This window comes from Saccostrea cucullata, unplaced genomic scaffold (genome assembly GCF_032062105.1).
Source record: "Saccostrea cucullata isolate Sc308-1 unplaced genomic scaffold, CSIRO_AGI_Scuc_v1 ctg1154, whole genome shotgun sequence".
Taxonomy (NCBI): Eukaryota; Metazoa; Mollusca; class Bivalvia; order Ostreida; family Ostreidae; genus Saccostrea; species Saccostrea cuccullata.
In genome coordinates, this window is record NW_026929930.1 from 86370 (window position 1) to 109361 (window position 22992).

General features: G+C 31.2%; 1 long non-coding RNA gene and 1 pseudogene across 3 annotated transcripts; one reads left to right on the top strand and one right to left on the bottom strand.

The window, feature by feature from the left end:
- Nucleotides 1–8963: 8963 nt before the first annotated feature.
- LOC134282483 (uncharacterized) lies at nt 8964–9952 on the bottom strand (annotated as a pseudogene).
- A 969-nt stretch (nt 9953–10921) lies between these two features.
- LOC134282479 (uncharacterized) lies at nt 10922–14089 on the top strand. Of its 3 annotated transcripts, none has more exons than XR_009995302.1 (6): nt 10922–11160; nt 13036–13122; nt 13238–13427; nt 13538–13645; nt 13738–13810; nt 13928–14089. It is a non-coding gene; the product is annotated as an uncharacterized LOC134282479 (long non-coding RNA). The 3 variants fall into 3 exon arrangements; XR_009995301.1 differs by having other exon boundaries at nt 10922–11071; XR_009995303.1 differs by lacking the exon at nt 13036–13122 and having other exon boundaries at nt 10922–11071.
- Nucleotides 14090–22992: the final 8903 nt, after the last annotated feature.

The following is a 22992-nucleotide window of genomic DNA, read 5'->3' on the forward strand; positions in this document are numbered from 1 at the left end:
CCTAGAGAGTACCTTAAGGGGAGATAACTATGCTGAAACTTCAAGTTTATGTCTAATGAAAGACATTTTTAATCAGTTAAAACTGTAAATTGTTTGATTTTATTTTAAACAATTTTTTTTATTTATAGTTCAACATTAATGAAAAATAACAATCAGTTACTAAGCAACATTTGTCTTTTGTTTATTGCGTTTATGTTAATTTTCACCCAAATTTCTCTGATAATTTAACACTGATTAACTACTCAAAAAACGACAGATTTTCTCAAAACCCAAACAATTCCTATTGCACAGAGAATTCAAACATACTTAACTTTTTAATTAATTTTGAATTTAAAAATAATAAGCGTCCTAACCCTGTTTAATATGAAGACTTTTATGGTACCTTTACATCCGAAACGATATTTCTGTCAAAAGAGACAATTTTGACGGGTTGCTATGGCAACATTGCATTTTTGACAAGACATCTTTTATTATCAAACATAAATTATAATCTTGAATTTTTATATTAGATAAGTAGTTTATTTGTAAATGATTGCTTTTGGCACTAATGCTGCATTGAAATTGAATGAAATTTCCCCTTTATTTGCCCTTTCATATGCTTTATTTACCTGGTTTTAATGACGGCCCTGTTACTATAATAAGCTATCAATTTTCTCACTTCATGATTTTTTATCAGTGATGTGTACCTTATCAATACTTAATGGAATAATGACATTTAGTAATACCTTAAAAATTGATATTTTACAATTCTGCCTGGTTTTCTCATAGAACCACAGTTAAAAAGTTGTGAAAAAACATTTTTATTCTAATACATGTAATTGAAAATACAATTAAAAACTTACTACATTTCCTTTTTTTGTACAACATATGTATTGATTATGTACGTTTTGGGGAAAAATAAAGGAAATACTGCATTGCATGCTAATTGTAATATATAAATCAATTAAAAGTCGAACATTGAGGTTGAAAAGTTACAACAATCCTGGTTTCAATCCAGTTTGGACTTAACAAGGGACTAGACACATATGTATAAATGTTACACATCACTGACGGTGATGTTCAACAGTGCAACTCAATTTGGTATTAAGAATGAATTGTTCTTTTTTCAATAAAATGTGGAATAGATTCTACTGATTTTTTTTTAAATTTTGAATATACCATGAGTAAACACTATAAAGATTCCGATTGACTTTTCAACGCATATAAAATATTAAAGGGGAATTAATTTACAATAATATAAAGATTCTGTCCATTTAAAAAAATGAATAAGGAAGTACACATGCACATAATAGCCTGAATAAAGAAGTCGAGGATAGTTTGACGAACATTAATTGTAAACAAGTTGGTTATTGACATTCGAAAACTTTAAGACAATTAAAAGTTGAATTCAATAATATAGAAAATATCCTTGGATTATATTACAACTTGTTTCTAAAAGTTATCAAATTAAGACATTTTAGAAAAAAATACAGATTTTGAATTTTTTATCTCTTGAAAAATTTTAATGAAAAATATAAGATAACATTATTTAAAATACGGCTATTAATTTAAACAACAAACTTCTGAGAAATGCGTGTCCCGTGTAAGCGGGTAATATGTACATATACTTTTTTCTGAAAAGGCTGTAACGATTATTCCATTCTTACATACAAGGAAAGCCATTTTATTGATTATATCTGTAATCGTTTAATGTATTGTAGGGTTTAATACATGAAATAGTGTCTTATTGATATGTTCGCCATTGTTCGTTCGATTGATGTAACAGTAACCTGTGAAGAGATCTGTAGGAATATTAATGATGTGATGAAAAATAATTTTCTAAAGAAATAAATGAGATATATAATTATTTAGAATGGCTGTGAAAATAAAAAAAATAATAAAAAGGTAACACTTAACTGCATTTTTCCATTTGATGTGAAAGATTTTCTTTCTATCTATTGTTTCTCTTGTACTTAACATGCGATATTTTTGAAAGCAATTCAAAACATCTTTCACATTAGAATAACAACAACAGTATTAAATAAACATTTTTCTATTTGAAAGAAAGTTTACATAAATTTCAGGTGACTTTAAAATACTGGCATTGATTGTTTATATCGCACGCAATATCGATTATTTAGGACTATGCTTTATTGTGGGTTCCAGTAAATGTTAAATCAAGGCTCTTTTGTTACTCTTCACTAAGATATTGACAGTATTGAAGGAAAATCTTCAATAGTACTGTGTTTCTATATATTCAAGAAGTGGTGTGAATCAGATGTGGATACTAAAAAACTCTAAAGAACTTTTGGACAATTTGAAATCACAAGATTTTATAAAAATTAACAGCTTAAAAGCTTACGACTTCTCAACTTTATACACAACAACTACTCATGATAAATTAAAATCATTATTAACTATTATAAAATTTTGTTTTGTTAAAACAGACTCTTGTTGCACACACAAGTGCCTTGAAGTTGACATCTAGTTTCTAATTGACATTTTCTACGTGGTTTTTGGAGACAAGGAATTCCCATGGAAACCAATTGCGCTCCGTTGTTAGCAGACATATTTTTGTATTCACATGAAGCAAAATTTATGAGAAATCTTATGCGTGAAAAGATGATAATTCTTGCTGTGGCCTTCAACTCAACTTTCAAATATATCGATGACGTATTGTCAATTAACAATTGTTATTTCCACTCCTAAGTGAGGACTTATTTGTATTAACTCGAGGTAAATATATATAAAGATCAGGTCAATATCTGGAAACTTGTACAATACTATGCATTCTAGATCTCACTGCAAAGACAGGAGAACACTACAGGATGTTCGGACAAAGAAATGAATGGACAGATAAAAATAAGTTTCCAGACGTTTTATATCCCGTGATCTAAACAGTCCTCTTGGGTTAATTTATTTACTTGCATAAATTTAAATATCCTTGAAAAATAAATTCAACCTTTGCGGCGAACTGCAAGAAATATTTAAACACCGAGATACAAGTAGACCTATAATAAAATTGTACATTATTTTAATATTAGCGCTTAGCTTCAAAATCCATGACGAAGTTTTTAGACAAAAAATATCGACCGAGAAACCATTCATAAATAGTTATTATGAGTCGGATTTCTTTAACTCCGAAAGCGTCTACATTTTGAATGATACCCTTTAGGACAGTTAAAACGCCATCTTTTTTATAAAGAAATAACAGTAAATTACAGTTCATTCAATAAATTTAATACTTGTGCAATGAATCATTAAGATGACACAACAAATTAAAGACTTTATATTCATAATTAATTTCGATTCTTAAGACATTGCATGAAAAAAAAAATACATTACAGGAAAAAGGCAATTTTTGTGATTTGATTTTCTCCATAAATTACCCACTAGTTCTGCAACACAAATTGTCAAATATATGAAAGTATTTGATAATGTTATGAATATTATTTCTTTGAGAATATGTGGAAAATACCGTATAAGTAAAAATTTTAGCGAGACGCAAATTTAGAAATTTCTCCTTTAAAGATTGGTATTCTATTTTTAGCGTTAAACAATTTTAGCGATTTAGAATGCTCATTAAAGAAGCAAGTGCAAATAACACGCCATTTAATTTAAGCGATATTCTTTTTAAAGCGATCTCAACAGCCCCGCTAATAATGCCAAAATGAAATCCTCGCTAAAATGTCTACTTATACGGTAGGTTACCTAGTAATTAAATTTGCCGTGATAAAAATATTTTAGAAAAACGATATATATATCGTTTCTCATCGGGTGAACAAAAAAAAAATAGAATGAAATTACATGTACCTACTTATTTCAGTCTTTGTTTGATGGTAACTCGATACTATAGGCTCATTAAATTCTTGCCAATTGTTTATAGGATACAAGAACTTCTATATTTAAGTTGTAATTTTCTTTTTCGTTTTTCATCTATGTTCCCTGTGTCTTTACATTAGTATTGGATAGAAAGAACGTACTGCAAACACAAAAAAGGGTCTATTAATAATCTCGAACACATCTTCATTGCAAAATTGGAATTCATTGAAGTTATATGTATATGATAATGTCTTATGTGTAATAACATCGGAGACAGATAGCAGAAGATAAAAACGTGCTCAAAACTACAGAGGCTCTCGTTGAGTAACTACATATAAAATAGTCCTACACTGTGCAAATGCTTACTTTGTGACCAATTAATTAATTGAAATCGATCGAGTCAGTAACCATGCAGTCAATAAAAATCTAAAATATGTGTCCTATTTTTTAAAGTTTACTTAACGGGACTTATTATTTTAATATAGCTACACAGTGAGATTCATGAGATTCATACTGGCAGCTTACAGATAAACTCTTGATACTGAGACGGTAAAGCAAACACTTTTAAATATTTCGCGCGAATTTTGAAGGAGAATTAGAATGTGTGAGGACCCAGCAGAGCGTCCTAGGTTCTAGTAATCTGTCTCTGTGTTAGCAATGACTTAAGTACATGTACGCAGTTATAAGACTTAGTAAAGAACACAGTAGGAACACTAAAGCTACATGGGAGAATGCAGTAAGGTGACTTTGGATGATGAAGACTATCAGTGTTAGAATTCTCATCGTGGAATATGCACAGATAAATTCATATAACTATAGTACATCCTTTGATATCGATATTTTTAGTTACGCCGGTCCTATCTTACGATATTTTCGACCCTGCATAGAAATAAACCCCTGTTAAATGCACAGAAGTTGAGAGGAAAAAGTAGAGTGATTTCTAATTCAGAAGACTGACTTAGCATTAGAACTTTTACTTACATTGGTGGTTATTTTAAGTACTCACACTGGGCAAGGCACTAGAAAATAGAACTGTGTAGAATCTAGAATATGTGTTAATGACTGGTTTGAACATATTTTATTGCACACAATATATACAATGGGATTGGGCACAAGTTTTAAAAACTTAAATCGCCCTCTCCCTACATGAGATATTATAACAGGATGAATAAGAAGTGCTCAACAGTTTGTACAAAATAAATAACAAGTAAATTAAATAAACTCTCACTGTGGACATATATAGACTGCTACATTATTGTGTATACAAATAGTTTTGAAAATGTGTACTATCAGTTAAATCTACCAGAGTGCTGAATAAAAGAATGTACAATAGAAAATAGATATTAATTTTCAGCAATACTGAGTGATGTATCCCCCCAAAGTAAAGTCTGAATGTCAACAATATTGACTTTATTTAATCTCAAAAACTTATCGAAAAACTCTTTCCTGGCCTCGTTGTAGTTAGGACACGAGAAAAAATAATGATGCGTATTTTCTACCTTACCGCAGGTACATAGTGGACTAGATATTATATTACATCTATAAAGATCAGTGTTTAGCACGCAATTGTGCCAAATCCGTGTATGAAGTGTATTGTTGCGTCTTTTACCAAAATTAAAAAAAGGCAGAGCTTCTGTTATTTTTTGTTTAATTTAACTTTTGAAAACAGACAAAGAGCTCGAAAGTCTGGTATTTAGCGGTAAAAAATTCCACTCATTAATTGCAGTTGGTACAAATGATGATTTGTAGGTTTGCAATATACATACAGATATACTATAATTTTGAGAGTTTCTTGTTGTATATGCAGAAGCATTACATCGCATGTCAGGTATAATCTCAGATAGGTAATCTGGTACTAAATCATTGTGAATTTTGTACATGATATTTAATCTTTGGATCTTGCGTCTGTCGCTGAGTGGTTCCCAGCCTGTTTCAAAATACAAAGAGTCTCTAAAGGCAATCATAGTTATTCCAGTAACAATCCGAGCTGCGCGTTGTTGCAATTTTTCTAATTTTGCAGAATCGATGGATAGACAACCACCCCATACAACTGAAGCGTACTTAAGTCGGGGACGGATAAATGAAGTATACATAAGTGAAAGGCTTTTTCGATTTATTTTAAACTTAATTTTTTTCAAAAGACCAAATTTTTTGTATGCATTAGACAGGAAGATTCAATGTGAGATGACCAACTTAAGTTGTATGAAAACGTTACCCCTAGATGCTTATGAGTTTGAACATATTCTAATTGGCTATCCTGGAAAAGGAGTTTTGCAAATTCTTTGTTTTTTCTTGTGTTAAAAAATACAACCTTAGTTTTAGAGGGATTAAATTTTGGCAACCACTTTTTAGACCACTCTTCAAGAGATAAAAGATCATTATTCAGATGACCTACTATAGATTTGACACATTAAGATGCATACTGCAAACTGTTATCATCAGCAAAAAGTCTGCAAAAGCTTGACATCTTGTCAGCTACATCGTTCACATAAATTAAAAATAACAATGGACCTAATACAGAGCCTTGTGGAACATCCGCATAGAGGGATTCAGAAGAGGATACCAGGTATATGTATATCACTCTTTGCGTTCTATTCTCTAAATAGCTTTTTAACCAACTATACATATCTTTCTTTACACCATACATTTTTTAATTTAAATAAGAGTCCTTTGTGCCATACATGGTCAAAGGCCTTAAATAAGTCACAAAAAATCATACAGCAGGATTTGCCTTCATCAATATTTTTAACAATGTTATCATATATGTTTCTAACAACTGATATACAGTAGGGTGACCAGGTAGGAAACCAGCCTGGTATTTATAAAAAATATCGTTATAGTGAAAATAGTTGTACAAGTGTTTAAATACATTACGCGCCATCACTTTACTGACACAGCTTAACAATGAAACAGGTCTATAGTAAGATAAAACTGAAGGATCATCTTTTTTAAACAAAGGAATTACATTAGCTAATGTCCTTTTTTTGGAAAAACACCAGTCTTTCAATGAACGGTTAAACAATAAGCACAGATGTTTAACAAAAGATAATTTTGTTGATTTTAACATGTTTTGGCTAATACAGTCTTCTCCAATGGCTTTATTGACAGGTAATATAGATAAAATGTCAATAATTTCTTGTTCACAAATAAAGATATTGTCAAAAACACTATTGCACTCAATGTTATCTTTAGGTGATTCAGATATTTCATCATCAACACATGTAATTGAAGCAAAATAAGTGTTGAGTACATGTATCTTATCTTCCTCAGAAAAAGCAAACTTAACATCACCTGATGCAGATGTGTACTGTAAAGGGGAATGTCTGTGGTTGACTTACTTTTAAAAGTCTCTCGTAGAAGTTTCCAGTAAAGCTTAGAGTTGTTTTTACTCGAATCAATTTGTTGTAATTCAAGAGTATTTTGATAATTTTCAATAGCATGTTTTTTCATGTTATTAAATTTATTTCTTATATCCTTAGAATTATCCCAATCAGTCTGTTTATCACTTTTTTGTGCTTTTCGCTTCAATCTTTTTTTTTCCCGATAGGTTTTCCTTCAAAGTGAATCAAACCAAGGTTTGTCTTTGGGTCTTATTAATACTGATTTTTCCGGTACACATTCCCTAACGAGATCTAGATATTTGGTTGAAAAATTTTCGGTAGCTTCGTCAGTTGATTATGCTTTACAAATAAGATTTTCCCATTCAGCATTTTCTATAAGGTAATTAAGTTGTTTTATATTAGCATTTTTGTAATCCCATATTTTCCTAACATAAGGTTGACTTTTGATGATACTAGATTAAAAAAAAAACATAAGTTGCTTTATGATCAGTTAGTGTACTGTCGGTGTTTATCACGCCTGAGTGGAGTGCTACAAGGTCTGAGTTGATAAAAACTGGGTCAATAAGAGTATTCGAAGTGTATGTAGTTCGTGTCGGTTCGCTGATTGTGTTTGTCAAGTGATAATTCAGCATGATGTCTTTAATAGGAAGTTTGCGAGTATTGTCAAGGAAATCAACGTTTAAGTCACCTACAATTATAAATTTGTTGGATATATCTGATACTTTTTCAACTGACCATAAAAATTTGTCCAAAAAGGATTTTTCGCTACTGGGTGGACGATATATACAACAAAGAAAAGGATTACAGATAGGTTCACTTATTTCTATCCAGACGCATTCGATTGATATGGGTTCAAGGTCAATGCGACGAATAGCACGAAAACATGAAGAAACATAGATAATGATACCTCCACCATTAGAATTTCTATCTTTGCGAAAAATTGTATCATAACCTTCAATCATAATGTCATTATTACAAATACTTGAGTCCAAGTGTGTTTCCGTGAAACATAAAATATCAAAATCCGTGATTAATGCTGTTACATTTTCAATCTTATGTCGTAAACTTCTGATGTTTAAATGAAAGATGTCCATTGTGTGTATCTGATCATTTGTAGGTCCCGGATTTATTTCAATGTCCCCTGACAAAAGATGCAAGAAAAAAATAATTTGAAACCAAAATTGCAGATGCAGAAAGTTTTGAAAAATACCACATATTTTTGTAGTTTAAACCATTTTTTTCTAGAGTTTATCAAATATAAATGTAGGTATTTGACATCTAAAAAAGGAAAGAACACTTTTTGGATAAAACATCTGCTATTGTAGTAATAGTTGCCAATAGCGGCTCGATATTGCTCGATAGAATTACCTATCTTTGATTAAAATATTGATACGTTTTTCTTTAGAAATAGATTGTAGAGCCGCAATGTATAATATGTGAGAGCAATATCGCAAATAGGGCGGAGCATACATACAAAACTGTGAACACATTAAAATGGAGAAAAACAAACAAAAACAAAAGAAAATGGGGGTAAAAAGACAAAAAAAAAAAAAATAAAGTACAAAACAAAAATGGAAATCTATGTGATTTAGGCATAAGTGACATATGTACAAAAGAACGACCGATCACCATGAACAAAAACAAACCAAATGGCATAATCAAAGGAGAGCAAGTGGGTGAATGGTGCTATATTTGCATAAATGTAGTGCTTAATAGCTACATATAATATAATATGATACGTAAATTGATAATTTGTGTCCTTGGGATTGTAAGTGGCAGTCTTGATAAATGTCTCACATGTTTTATTTATTTATAATTCATTTACCCGTTTAGGAGATTTTCAAGATCCTCGAATGAACGTACTTCGAAACGGTGTCCCTTCTTTTCAAAATTAACGAAAATTCTCCCGTCGTAGGTTCAGAAACTATGGACGATTTCTGATTTTTTTGCTTGTATGATTTTAGAAACTAAGGCTTGTCTGTACTTGGTCAATTCTTCCGTCACAAAAATTTTATTGACATTGTTTTTCAATTATTTTTTTTTGCGCTGTAAACTCAGTTTTTGATCTTCCAATTTCTAAATCTGCAAATGATTTGAATTTTATTTTGTTTTGGGCTACCAATAGGATGAGATCTATCTATATCATCAGGAGTGATAGTAACACCCATTCCTCCACAGATCTGGATAACTGTGGATTCAGTGTCGAGTGGCTCCCTTGTCCCATCCTCGCCTTGCTCAGGTAACGGGACATTATGGAAGCGTAGAGAAGGTCTGCGGCCATACTGCTCTAGGTTGTCTAGCCCATATTCTAAATCATCTACTCTACGTTTTAATTCATCATTACTCTCTTTTAAGGTTTTTTTTCCCTCATTTTGCTCCTCTATATCTTTTTGCTGTTCCTTAATTGAACTTAAAATGGGCTGGAGACAGCTTTGAACAATAAGTTGGATGTGGGGAGTGATAGCAGATGCAAAAAGTGGAGCAAATGCCCCCATGAAAGCCTCATTATGAACGGCATTAACAATTAGTTCATTTATGGCAGATGTTTGTATCTCCCCGTTGGAGTCAACTATAGCTGTTGAAGAGCCAGGTGGTGAACTTAGGACTGTAGATGTTGGGGTCAAAGGAGAGGATGATGGGATTTTTGATTGACTGTTCTCAAAGTTAATGGCCATCTCGGCTGAAAAATTAGAAATATCTGGCAAGGATGAGGAAGACGTGATACATCTTCGAGATGATAAGTGCTCAGAGAAACTTAATTCAGAAGACCTTTTACGTTTGGTGTCCTTGGCACATCTAGAGTCCGACATTGGTTGGTATCGTGAGTAGAGTTCATTGGACCAAACGACACAATTAATTAAAAATTTTGTCTATACTTGATGAGCAGCTGATGAGCAGCTTCAAAATCACTAATTTAAGAGACTATGGCATATTATACGATGACATACATGTACTTGCAAAGAGACAATACACACACACGTATCTTCAATGCACCCACTAATTCTCTCAGAGCTTTAACAGCCTACATCTTACACTAATGGCTGACCGGAAATGACTTGTAAATGTTCCAATATATATCTAATGGTTTAAAAAGTACTCAAATAACCAAAGATACGAGCGACAGACATCTAAAACCTTTTGTGTCTTTAACCAGATAGAAACACTGTTAATAAAAAAAAATATAATATAAATTTACTTATATATACTTTGAAATATTTAGAATTAAATGACAAATATTTAAACAAAAAACACGAGGAGTACAATGACTTATTAATTAAATTATTAACTATACACAAACTATCAAGTAAAAAGTATTTAACACCAATTTATTTTTTATTTTAAGTTCTAATTAAATATTAAAACAAAAAAAAAAAAAAAACAAGAGGAGTACATTAATTGATAAATTAAATCACTTACTATACATTTTTTTCAAGAACATTAAACTATATGTATACAATAAAACATTTGTATTTAGCCATTTTTTATAGAATGGAATTCGTAATAATAACCCATAGTTTAGAAGGATCCATTTAAAAACACATATATTCGTCAAAGTTAAAAGTATGTTACACCAATTTATTTATTTTAATTCCTAATTAAATATTTAATCTATTCACCTTCCAGCAATCGATTGTCCACATAGTAATTTTCTATTCTGTGAAAAGATGTAAAAGAATGCGTGTCTTTTTAAACGCATGAAAACATATTATATTCATTGTGTTGTTCCGGAAGAAATTGTAAACATTATTATCATGAATATTCATGTATATGACGCCAGGTGACCTTGAGGCCTACCCATAGTAAAATTCCTCCTGTGTGTGATTTAAAACGAAACTACTTGAAATTAGGATTTCCTTCGTTCAAAGAGAAAGGGTGGGTATATTTGTTGTATCTGCCCGATCGGAATCGAGTGATGACTAAGCGTTAAAGTCAGCAATGGCAAATATCCCTTTTTAATTTACCTTGAAGTCTGAAATTCTGTTGTTGATATCTAAAAGGCATGGAAGGAAGTTAAAAGGTAAATAACTCTACTCAGGTACTCCTATTTGTTTGTGCGTAAATATTTTAAAAGATAAAATAAGCAGTTTAACTTATAAGAACACAAATTATTAAGGTTCAAAATCACAAAAAATAAGGAATATATATTGTGTACATGTAAGATCAACTTTGTTAAGATTGTACAATGTTTATGGGGACAAAAAAGAGTACGAACGTTACGTAAGTTATTAAATTCCGTGATTTTTATCAAGGGTTTGTTTAAGTCAGACTGTTTTACCTGACTTTTAAAAGAATGTTATATGCGTTATCAGGAGGTAAACATGACGTTTAACAGCTATATTCACATTATATAGCACAACTTATTATTTTACTGTAATGTGTACTATCGATATTCCACTAAGGGAGGGGGGCATAAATACCAAAATTCAAAATTTACTTTGATTTAAGTGTTTAAAAGTATCTTTATTTTCAAATCAAATGAACTGCACACACCCTTTTCATGGAGGAATGCGTTTAATAAAAAAAAACTGCAATAAATAACAAAAAAATATTAGAGTCACAAATGTTAAATTTTAAGAGGTAGAAGAAAACCCTTTTTTTCTCAACTGATCTTTTAACCATTCATTCTGAGGAAAACTAGTAAAAAGATGCATTGCTTAGTTCTACATTTTAACTCACTTGGAAATCTGACGAGAGAGAGAGAGAGAGTACCATGCATGTCATACATTTATATGGCATTTAAACAAGAAGTTCAAAGTTTCATTTTTTTCATCCTAGCGTTATTTGTTTAATTAGAGTGTCTTAAAACGCTTTTCCTACTGTTTACATACATGTGTATAAAATAAGTGAAACCTTAAATCACTTTGCATCACAAATTGTGCACATATTTGTTTTAGTAATTTAGTTTATTTCTAATGGTGTAAATTGTATTTAAAGGCTGATTTATCATTTCATCAGTTGATTTTATAACTCATATTTTCCTGTCTCAGGTAGGCCGCTGCCCAGAAGTATCATTTAAGGAATGTTTTTTTAGTTTTGTGTGAGTTATTGGTGTATGAATCACACAGACTTGTCACGTAGACATAGCGCGCTTCATGAAAAATATGCCTATATGCAAGTCTGTGTGATTCACACACCAATAATTCACACTAAGCTGAAAAACATTCCTTATATTTACATTTTACCCATTTTGAGGCAACTAAAATATACTCAATATTTGAATTTCTCGCTGTCCTATATTATTGCATTTTACTAACGTCGCTGCAGTCTCATTGTGACGTCACGTTAACACACGTTTCTCCGTGTATATTTCGCGTACGCGTGAGTATACACGAAAATGATTTTCAAATCAATTTCACAGTAAGCTTACTAGAAAAACACAGCGAATGTAAATATTAAATAATGCAATATGTTGCTTAAATAATGTATCATTTTCTGTATGTTTCAATATTTACTGTTTCAACGAATAGAAGTGATTTTGAAAAACTTTTTGATGCGATGGGTCGTTAACAGTTGGGTAAAATGAATAAGATTTTTAAAATTTGCCTCAAAAATGTCATCCGGGTGTATGATTCATTCATTAACTCATTGTGTATTTCCTCAGAAATGGCTCGAAAATATTAAGCAAATGCCTAGTGTATTTCTTTCTATAAAACAAAAAGATTTATAGATGGGTATACAATATATAAATGAAGCTTAAGGGAAAAGGGAATCCGAAATTAGATAACAATTTTCAGGACATGCATGTGTTTTAACTAAAAGAGTGCAACTTTGTGAAATTTTGAAAATAAATCATTGAAAAGCATTTTTGTTTCCTTCTGAGCACAGAGGACATTAATTATTGAATATCCCCGGCAAACTATTTATGTGAACATTATTTTTTTTTCTTTTGCAGAAAATGTATAATCAATTGGTAGAGGAATCTGTTGGGTGTTATATATGACCTGTTCTTGTGAGGTTCTATGTGTCTCGTTACAATAAGGTTGTAACTATGGAAAAATGGCAGTTTCTTAAATCCAAACATAATTTTTCTTCATATTTCTTAAGAAATCTCAATTTAACATTATTGATCAAGATTGATAAAATTGATTATTTAGGAAATGAACGTGGAGTTAAAACCAGTGACGTCATGTCCCACAAACGCCAATTCGTGGCTGAGCAATGGCATTAAGTTACAGTGTCCTAATGATACACTAGGAAGGAACCTGTACCAGTGTGTACCTAATGATGACAGATCTTCACTGGTGGAATTTTGTCTTTAAGGGAGTATTGGCAGATATGGAGCAAGTAAGTCAGCTTATTCTTCTTGAATATAAGTAAACAATATTGTAATTTGATTTTTATTCTGCTCCTGTAAATGTATTAATTTACAAAAATATGATTTATTTAATTTAAAGATTTGTGCCCTTATGCTGTATCCACTGGACACCTTGACGCTCTCAACTGTTCAACCTTTCTCAATGGTTGTCCAGAAGAATCCTACAATACAAATGAAGTGTACAAATGTAATTATAAGCATTTTGTTGCATATAAAATATAAACTGAAAAAAAAATTGAAATTGCATTGCCTTAATATTCTGTTGAATCAACGTTTCAGATCATGCCTGCTTAGAAATAAATCCAGAGGAAAAATGCTATTTTGCAAATGAAAACTGTCCAAATGATTCAATGTAAGGCATTTTTACTTTTTATGCTTTATTGTTCATCAGCCTTTAAAATATTTTACTAACTGTAATTATTGGACTCTAAAAAAGAAACTCTTCTCTCAAATTCAAATTAATTTTCAGGTCCATTTCACAAAACACTACTAATGTATTTCAACCAGAGGATGATACTACAGCAGTTATTGCTGGTGTTGTTTCCACCTTCATTATAGCTCTGATTGTTCTCGTAGTTTTATATCTCCTTTACCTTAGGCGCCGAAGGAACCGTCGACGTAAAGGGAAAATAGGTAAGTAAAATGCATTGCTCTTATAATTTTTTTTAATTATGTTTTCAAAGTTTTATTGAGCGGTAAAAAATCGATGTCGGTCCACAAGGATAATTTATACTGTACCAAATAATGAGCTTTTTTATTATGCACAAGAATTGAATTAAGATCGTGACAGTTTTGTTTTTTTTAAACTACATTAATTATGCAATTATCGGTGTACAAATCTTTGAAAATTAACAACTTGATTAACCTTTTCGAACAACAAAATAATCTTTTTTTTTTATTACCTTTTCCCATGCAACTTCAAAATATACGGGAAAAGGTCTGACCAAAATTACTTACAGCGTGTGACGATATCATTAGAGTTTATTAACTCGGCTTATACATTTACAACCACTGAGTACTTTCTCTTTTATTTTTTAAGAGAACCCATTGCCGTTAATCGGTGCATGAACAATGCTAAGCGACCCACGTGCGAAGATTTCTAGAACAATTTTAGTTCCATCCGTTTTGAATACAATTATGCATGTATATTCATCTTTAATGCAATATTAAAAGAAATTTAATCTTATTTTGAATTATTTTTAATATAGATGTAAATATTAACAATAAAATGCTTTCTTTGTTCGTAAGTACGGGAATTAACGTCGCAGATATTGCAGAAACAATTACATATCATGCTTACGCATTGTATCTTTTATCGGCAACTCCTCTCATACCACTGAATGAAATTTGATGAATTTATTACAGATTCTTTATTACATGTTGCCATTGTACACGTCGTATTTTACTTTTTGAATCGGATTTGGATTTCCCACAGCAAAACAAGGACACTGCCATTATATTCATATGATAGGTGGGGGTATCATTTAATTAGTGAGTTCATTGCTCAAAGTACATCTAGTTTGAGACTTCCTTATGACTTCTTTGTGTACTGTGGTTTCATCAATTTTCGTGGCCATCAATTTTCGTGGATTTTATTAAACACAGGTTTTCGTGGATACGTAATTTCGTGGACAAAAGCATTGCTTATACAAATGAATAGCATATTTCATAATTCGATGAACATTTGAATTCGTGGATCTGTTCAACAACGAAATCCACGAAAATTGGTGCTCAACGAATATTGATGAAACCACAGTATATCGCTTCGAAATCCTTAGGATGCCTTAACTCAACTTTTGAAGGAAAATGATTTATTTTAATTTAAAGAGACATTTAAAAGTTCTTTTTGTATTGAAAAAAGCAATGAAACAAAATACTTTTGTTTCAATTTTATCAAGACATTTTGAATTAATTTCTCTTAAAAGGAATATAGAGACCCTTTGAGTATCTAAAATGAAACAAATGAATGCAAATTTGAATTTAAACCGCCTTCGAGAACTAAACAGATATTATCAATAAGAAACTTGGGAATCTTTTTAAATCAACTTCAGAATTATTGCATGTAAAAGTGGTTACGCATTATCTTCTTTTAAGTAATAATTCAGAAAGTGTTGAAAAGACATGGCATATTTTGATGGTCAGTATTTACGTGATTAATATTTTCATTTTCTATTATCTTAACATGATTAAAGCTTATTCTTAATGTTATTTTTTATCGTATTGGATACTCATTAAGTCAAATAAATCAAAAAAAAAATAAATTGTGCAGGGGTCCGATTTTAATTTATATTTCATGCAGACAACAATTACTTCGGGAGATTGATTGATTGATTGTTTACTGTTTAACGTCCCTCTCCAGAATATTTCACTGATATGGAGACGTCACCATTGCCGGTGAAGGGCTGCAAATTTGGGCCTATGCTCGGCACTCAGGGCCATTGAGCAGGGAGGGATCTTTATCGTGCCACACCTGCTGTGACACGGGGCCTCGGTTTATACGGTCTCATCCGAAGGACCGCCCCATTTAGTCGCCTCTTACGACAAGCAAGGGGGTACTGAGGACCTATTCTAACCCGGATCCCCACGGGATACTTCGGGAGATGATAACGTTTAAAAGTATATCGTTTATGTTCGAAAAAAAAATCCTTGAGAATTTAAGATCTTTCTTTTGCTTTTGAAATCTTATCCACAAGATCTTCACTAGACTACTTTTTGGTTTTAATAGAATCATGCTTTAACCGCCAAAACAAGTCTTATTATAAAACTATTAAATATATAGCGATTCTTCTTTACGATATTTGGTGTGGGTGGTTCTACCATTTTTACACTAACTGAATATGCCAGTTGTTTATCCTTTTGAAACAAAGTCAGTGATATATTTAGACCGTAATAATACTTGATACCATTGTTCTCATCCTTGATTTAGCGAACGAATCTCATTGTGATTATGAATGCTTAATAATCGCGCTGATTAAAATTATTCAATTCTATAGTTATAAATATAAGAAGTAATATGCATGCAAAAAATGAACATCCAATATTTTGAGTCATACACTTTTTCGTAAACGTTACCTGTAATTACGGTTCAGCAGCTTTAACTTTTTTAGCTCACCTTCACGAAGTCGAGATGAGCTTATGCTATACCACCGGCGTCACAGTCGATGTCGGCGTCCTGGTTAAAGTTTAAGGAGCAGGTCCATTCCCAAGTAACTATTAACCCTAAGACTACCTGGATCAAACTTGCATGATGATGCATCTATGAATAAGGCACTACCAGACTTGATTTGGATGCTGAATTTGACCTATATTTTCCAAATGAGTGACAAGGTTAAAGTTTTAAGAGCAGGTCTATTCCCAAGTAATTTTAAGCCCTATCTAGACTAAATGTTTGGAGCAAGTCCATTTCCAAGTAACTTTAAGTTCTACCTGGACCAAACTTGCATGGGTGATGCATCTAGAGATGGACACCACCAGACTTGCTTCGGATACTGGACCTGGCCTACACTTTTCAGATAAGCCCTACCTGGACTAAACTTGCATGGAGGATGCATCTAGGGATGGATACTACTGGACTTGCTCCGGATGCTGGATTTGACCTTCATTTTCTAAATAAGTGACTAGGTTATTCCATATAAACTCTGGTAATATACAGTACCCGCATCGTTATTCTTTACAATTCTATCGTGTCCTATCGTGCGTGTATCCTATCGTATCGTGCGTGTATCCTATCGTATCCTATCGTATCGTGTTTTCCGTTTATCAGGTTTTGCGTTTTCTATCGTGTTTTGCGTTTATCGTGTTTTCCGTTTATCGTGTAGATCGTTTATCAGGTTCTATCGTGTATCGTGTTTTGCGTTTATCGTGTATATTCGGAAACCCTCGCTTTTTATCTTTACTATAGAAAGAAACTACTGAGCTGTTCCGAGTTTCTTTTTCGTTTTGTTAGCTAAAATAAGATTACTTCAATCGAAAAGGAGAAATGAAAGTTTTATCCCTTTCTTTTTCATTATTAAAAGAAATAATAAAGCGTAGACGGAAAAGAATAAATGAATAGCGTATTTCATGAATAAATAAATTGATTAATCAATCAATAATTAATCACATAAATAAAATAAGTATATCATGGTAAAGCAGAGAGTGATTGTCAAAAATTAAACAGTAACTCTATTTTTCGGAAATGAAATTATAAACTATCAACGGCCTTTTTTTTAAAAAATAATTTATCGAATTGTATGAATTATTTATTCAAAATTAGATATTTTTAATAGGATTTTCTTAAATGAATCAGAGTTACTGGAGAAAGATTTTTGGTAAGCTACGGTGTATGCGTAACCAAAAAGTAAATAAATAAATAATAAGCAGGATATTGATATGTATCTTTTTTCATGCAATATTCTTTTTTCCCCTTATTTACTGTCTGATTATATAAGTAATATGTTAACGCCTCTGATCTGCATGTATGCACAATTATTTAAAGTCTTCATGTTACAAAAATTATAAAACATAAGACATTGATCCAGATGATTTTAACACCGCCGTATACGTTCAAATTTTAAAGTAATGTATACAAGGAAAAACATGATGTTTTTTAACAGCTTACCTTTTCGGCGTGGAAATAAACTGAAAATATAATCCATCGGGGTGTCAAAGACCTTTCCTTACCAGAAAACTGACACGTATGTGTAGCTCTCTAATAAGCACATTGCCTTCCTCTGCGGTCAACACCCCCTCCCCCTTCTCCCCTAACTGACACCCGTGGCCCGTGTGTGTGATCATTGTCAACATACCTGTACTGATTTCTCACCTGGGGTCAATTAGGAACCTCGAATACTACCTGGTTCTAATGAAACGCATCTACTTATTTTCGGGATTTTGTTCCTAAATTGTGTGAACAAAGTTTTCAAAGATTTAATTCAAAATATATTAAATAATTGTACGATGGATGTGATTATGGATTTAAAAAATCATCTCACTGCTTGAATTCTAAATAAAAATTCAAATAAATCAATTTAATGAAATGAAGTCCCTTAACTCAATCCGCTGATTTATTTGTACAATGGTTCCATTATGCTTATGTAAATAAGTCTTTAAATAAACTTTAAAAAACTGTACTAGTCTTATGGTACATGCACTTTCGGATCATCGGGTTTTCTGCGTAATACGGACAAAATTTTAGGAAACAATTTCATTGATCGTAGAAACGGATGAAATAGTTCTAATATTCTAAACTATGAAAATTAGATCGCATTATTTTTTACGGTATATTACTATAATAATAAAACAAAAGAAGTCGTCTGATTCCGCCGTGACCATGCAAGACAAGTAAATACACCGAATCAAATTATAGTATTAATCGATTTCATTCAATATGTATACAACTTTATTAAAGAATTCAATATTATATTTGGCAATTTGGATAGATCTTGTTTCTAATTCTAAATTGGTTACGGACTTTTAACATCCCGCCCTTCGAATATGCCTCATATGAGATTACCGGGTAAGTCTAAAATGATTTTCAGGGTTTAATAATTCATTTGCCGACTTAAAACTATTTTTTGTTATTATTAGAAACAGTACATACAAAGTTAAATAGCAAAGATTTATAATTATTTAGTCGGAAAAGTCGCATTTCACTCTTTTAATATTTGTTTATTAATTTTTGTGTTGTAAAGAAAAAAATTACTTAACCATTCAATACTCGTTAATTAATAGGAAGGTTTCAGTATCTGATATATAAATGTTTACATGTGCATAACTGAGAGCTTAGCGTAAACGTACATGTACAAGTGCAGTTGTAGGAGATTCATATTCTGTTGACATAGTTTTAATGCAGAGCGCCATTATATTAACAATTATTTAAATTTCTATTCAGGAAATTAATTTTCTTGAACTATTTAGTTCTTGAAAGATCTATCATGTTAAATTTATTTATTTTATTAAAGCCGTTTCTTTTTCTACTTGTATTTTTTTAAAGATTTTAATATTCAATTGCGATTTTTGGATACATCACAGATTGTAATATTTAAGATTTTAATATTTAATTGCGATTTTTGGAGACATCGCAGATTGTAATCTCTAGACATTAAATACAAATATTTAATTTATTGCGTAAATTTCTTCCGTGAAATAACTTGGTACTCTTAGATAAATTTATTAGATAGAAAATTCAAATGTATATTTTTCATAAATAGTAAGTCTATTTATAGAGTTTCCAAAATTTATAATAGTACCCCTGAGAAACGGTACATAATCATGTAAGGGATTTTTGTGCAACAATTACATGTATGCTAAAATATCCATAATAAAACGATTCATATTTCAACCTTAAGATGAGAATTTCGACATTAACACAAATAATCGTTAATTCACATAATTGAGAAGAAATTTAAAAAAATTACTGTCTCCATTTCATAATAATCCATTTAATCATTGTCATTTTTTTTTATATAAATAAATAAATTTTGTAAAATTACCACAGAGATCTAAGATTTTTTTATTATAATAATTAAATGTACTTTATAATTTAGATTTGAAGCTCTACAAGTATTTAAATTAAAATATTGCAGTAAGTAAACAAAATAATCTTTTCGTCTTGTCAGAAAACGTTCCGTATTTTGAAACAATCCAATCAGGTTTGGCGTTTATCCTATCGTGAAGATCGTTTATCAGGTCTATCGTGTTTTGCGTTTATCGTGTTTTGCGTGTATCGTGTTTTGCGTTTATCGTGTTTTGCGTTTATCCTATCGTGCGTGTATCCTGTTCTATCGTGCGTGTATCCTATCGTACGGTGCGTGTATCCTATCGTATGGTGCGTGTATCCTATCGTATCGTGTATCCTGTAAAGAATAACGATGCGGGTACTGTAAGCCTTGCCTGGACCAATCTTGCATGCATGATGCATCTAAGGATGGCGTATCGAAACTTGTATCAGATGATGTATCTGACCTACATTTTCCAGACAAGGTTAAAGTTTTTTAGAACAGGTCAATTGCCAAGAAACCATCAGCCTCGATCTACCCAGAGTAAGCTTGCATGGATGATGCATGTAGGGATGGACACCAGCAGACTTGTTTCAGATACTGGATCTGACCTAGTTTTTTGCATAGGTCAATCCCAAATTAACTTTAAGACTTATTTAAATAGAACATGGTTGAATATTACTGTTGTGACGTTGTTATTTTGGGTTACACGTGAACTTGTGTTGTATTTTAGTTATTAGGGGAATCACTCGCTTGGGGAAAGTTTTAACTTTATTCCTTATTTGGACTGCTCTACACGTGGGGCTACTTCCTGGTTTGGATTGTCCTCTACGGTGGCTGTAAAAATCCAAAGAATAAAGAAATAATATATTTTTAATAACTGAAGTTTATTCTTTGAAATCGTCAATGAAAGTGTATTAATAATCTTATAAACAAACAGTCACCAGTTAAAAATACAATGTAAAATATTATAAAAATATGTTTTAAAGTTATTCCTGGTGACTGTACAGAGGGTTGAACAATTTAGGAAAAATCCCTCTGTAAAATGAAAATCTAAACTTTCCTAGATATAATATAAATCTAAACTACTAATGTTACAGCGGACAGTCTCGTAGCATTAATTACTAAACAGAGAAAATTTGGAAATAAAACATTATCTATTTTACACTTTTCTTTTAACTTTAATCATAGAACATTGAAATGGAAACTAGTCCGAACTAAAATCATTTAAATATAAAGGTAATCATAACAATCAAAAGCTTGTGTACTTACAATCTTATCTCTAAAATCATTTTACAATTTACTTTTCCAGCGCTTTTCGATACAAACAAATAACATTTTTATCTCCTTATATTAAAGAGCGCGCAATGAATATAATGGCGCTAAATTTCAAATTACAATTCTAAGAACGCTACATTTATTTGAGACTGTCGCTAAACCCGTTTAATTACAATAAAACATACAACTATAAACTATACAAATACTAAATGAGGCCACTATGCATAAAACTTATGCAACAATAAAATCTTTAGGGGAAACTTAACTCAAGCTCAAATTTAGAATCAAGAAATAAATAAAAATACTTATCAATAAAATACATAATATTTTAAAAATTTATTTATGAGCATAAAAAGAATTGCTTTAATGGAAAATGAATCAATTAACTAAAAATTATATGATTTACATACCTGTAAAAATCCAAAGAATAAAGAAATAATATATTTTTAATAACTGAAGTTTATTCTTTGAAATCGTCGATGAAAGTGACCGAGCTTGGGCGAATTTTCACCGAAGATTCCGCGTCTTTGGATTACAGGATTTTAGCCAATCAAAATTGAGAATTTCTTAATGAATAGCCGAAAGTTGTAAAAATTTTCCAAATAAAGACGATTAATTAAACAGAGTGATCACGTGACATAAAAATGACCGCCACGGTAATTGAGTAAACTTGAACACCTGGGCTTGACCTCAGACCCTTAGGCCTTCTTAACAAAAAGACAAAATCACAAAAGCGATTAACACTATAACGCAATTATTTGATTATCATGCTTATTGAACATCTGACTCTAAAAACTCATAGGTAAATTGTTAACCAAAATACAATAGAAATCCATTAGCTGGACATGCCAATATTTGTAAAAGAAAGCCCTTTTTTTCACTTGTACAAAAACTGTTTTATATTGAATAAACAGGAAAACCTTGGGTGACAAATTGAATTCTTACACTGTAAAATACTTGTACTTTTTGTTAAATTCTGACACTAATTATTCAAAGTCAATCTGTTTTCTTCTTATACATGTACAAGTTTCTTTTCTTAGACAAAATACATATTTTACTAAATATAATGAAAATATATACAATTTATTGAATTTATTACAATTTTGTTTTATCAAAATGTATCATAGTCATAACACCTAATTTTCTATTTTAATAAAAATTTGTGGGAAGACACTGTCAAGAAAATATGATGTGAGATTTGCATTACTTTAACTGATAACATTCGACGAGATGAGCTTCGTAATCTCTGATTACCTATGTTTTATTTTAATTTCAGGGAATGAAGAAGAAAGAGTCTCTTTTCTTTTTAAAGGTAAGAATTAGTGGATGAAATACTCAGATAGAAACCATTTTTTGTTTTCCTATTTTCGCACGTTTTGTTCAATATATGGCGATAACCTTAATTGTCTTTTAATTTACTATATTGAAATTGAATTGATTTGAATTAAGAAAAAGTAAATAAACTATTTTAAATAAATAGCAGATTTTTTAAATATTATAGTTTTTTTCTCTCCCGAGATAGCTGGCTAAATGACTACATAATTAGTTTTCCACCTATGGGGAAACCTCACCATACAGCAGATTTTCCGCCACATTAGGGCTTTATGTTAAGATTTTTACCAAGAGACCAATAAAATATATCCCTCAACTGAGCACACATAGTAGAAAAAGCACAGATCTGTTCGGTATTGAACAGATGTAGGGAGGGGGTGACACACTTACATTTACACTTCCTCGGGGCTTTTATCTTGTAAAGAAGAAGACTTTGAACATATTT